Raw genomic sequence first — 2,558 nt, 5'->3', positions numbered from 1 at the left:
TCGTTGAATTTGATATAGCGCTTTTAACGTCAGGAGGACGTCACAAAGCGCTTCACAGAACACACTGTAAAGTGAATTGACTGTATATTTGTTGGCGAATGCGGCAGCCAATTGCGCACAGCAATGTCCCACAAACAGTCGTAGATTGAAAATGACCAATTTATTATTGTTTTTGGTTTTTGGAGGGATTATTATTAGTCATGTGGAGTAAGGAAACTTGCCCAAGGTTTCTCCCTGTCTGGAATTGAACTCAGGTCTTTCGCTTGCAAAGCGGCGTGTGCTCTAACCACTGAGCTACGGGACTCCGCATATAGTGTTCAAGACAGAAATACTACAAGCTAATAGGATGTTATCACAAACATGTGTAACAGGTCAAACAATGTGAGAAGAACATTGTCTGGGCATATAGGCATGTCGGGGACAATTATCCAAATAAGACTTATTTCCACAAATGCATGTAGCATAAAAAATCAAACAGGATGGATCAGTTTAAGTATCAGCCTCTTGTCTCTCTGCAGTAATCAAAGTTTCGAAGCGCTGAATGTATGAACATAGGTTCACGAACTCGGACTCCAGTTTACACGATCCAGCAGCTATCGCCTCAAGGCTCAGAATATTCCCGTCACCTCTGCTGTCCGGCGAGCTTCTGCCTTTATTCATCAAGTTTCATCACAGCTGGAGCCGATGCAGCTGATGTTGTGTTGTTGATGCTGGACGGGACTCGGAGCTAAATGTTCAAGTCTATAATATCTTTAGACGACAAGGTAAAATGCCACTGGATTTGGTGAGGAGTAATGATCCATAACTAGTTAAGAATCTGAAGGAAGCATCTTGCAAATAGTAATCATAATATGATTGAATTTGACATTAGCTTTGAGAGTGAGTAGGGAAAGTCCCAAACCATGGTTTTAAATTTAAGTTAAGCGAGCAGCGATGTGTTGGGATCTGGAAGGCTTTGCCTGAAACAAGAACAACGTGATTAGAATTATATAGCGCCTTTCACGTCAGGTGTACATCCCAAGGTGCTCAAAATGTGTGGAAGCATTGGGATTGATTTGAAAAAGCTCACTGCAAAGAGACGATACAGAGAAGATGGGCCGAATGGCATTCTTCTGTGCTTTTCAATTCCATGATAAATCTCAGTGGGATGAAAAATAAATTTACAACAGTAAACTTGGCTGAACTGCTAATGGGGAAACCTGCAGTTAAACAACGAGAATTATTCCAAAAGGTATTTGGTACACTACAGAACAAGTACATAGCGCTAAAACGCAAAAGCTCCAGTCGTGAAGGTAAGCAACCACAGTGGACAAAAGAGGTTCGAGGTTGTATCACACTAAAACAAAAGGCTTACTCAAACGCCAGAAAAATTAGGAATGCAGAGGACCGGGCGAACTACAAAAGGCAAACAAATTGATATAAATAAATTAAAACGAGGAGCAATAAAGGAATATGAAACAAAAGCTTGCAACGGATATTAAAACAATAGTAAAAGCTTTCATCAATATAATTAAGAGAAGGACAGTGAGTGGTACGCTTCAATGTGTTGCCATTAAACACAAATGTAGTTGAGACTCTAATGGAAAATAACGAAATGGATTGTTAAATAAATACTTCGTTGCCGGATTTACAGTAGAGGATGTGGACAAAATACAAGGCGTACAGGGCAACGTAAATATAAGTTAAAGTGAAACGCTTAATAAACTTAATATGAATAAAAATGATAATGGAGAAAACAGTGAGCCTCAAGACAGAAAAATCTCCCGAACATGATAGTTACCACCCAGGATTTTAGAGGAAATAGGAAAGGAAATTGCAGTTGCTTTCGTCATAATTTCCAAAGCTCACTAGATTGAGAATTGTGCCCTTAGATTGGAATATTATGAATATAATAATAATCCTTGCATTTGAAATATCACCACTTTATTTAGGGAGGGAGCGAGGGATAAACCAGGAAACTACAGGCTTGTCAGCTTTACGTCAGTCGTAGGAAGAATACTCGAATCCATCATCAGAAACAGAGTGATTGAGCATTTCGACAGGTGTAAGCTAATCTAAGTGAGTGAGCGTGGGTTTGTGAAGGGCAGGTCTTCTCTGAGTAATCCAGTTGAATTTTTTGAGGAGGTAAATACAATTCCTGATAAGAGAGTGTCTATGGATGTTGGTTATATGGACTTTCAGAAGGTATTTGATAAGGTTCCACATAAACGTTTATTACACTAAAACGAAGCACGTGGAGTTCGAGGTAACCTAGTGACGTGGCTTGGCAATTGGATAGGAGGCAGGAAACAGAGCATAGGGATAAAGTGGACGTTATCTGATGGTCGGGACGTGACAAGGGTTGTCCCACGGAGAGATCTCAGCTATTCACCATATATATATATACACACCATATACAAAGCTATGCAACACATATACATCATACATACAGCTACTCACCATGTATACACAGTATACATAGCTATTCACCATACATATGACGTTAAAATGGTCAAGGCCTGTTGCGAGGATGTGCAACGGGAATCCGTTTGATCGCAGATGTTACTTGTTACCAAGTG

This window comes from Callorhinchus milii, unplaced genomic scaffold, assembly GCF_018977255.1.
Source record: "Callorhinchus milii isolate IMCB2004 unplaced genomic scaffold, IMCB_Cmil_1.0 Scaffold144, whole genome shotgun sequence".
In the NCBI taxonomy this organism is placed as follows: Eukaryota; Metazoa; Chordata; class Chondrichthyes; order Chimaeriformes; family Callorhinchidae; genus Callorhinchus; species Callorhinchus milii.
This window is presented reverse-complemented; position numbering follows the sequence as displayed.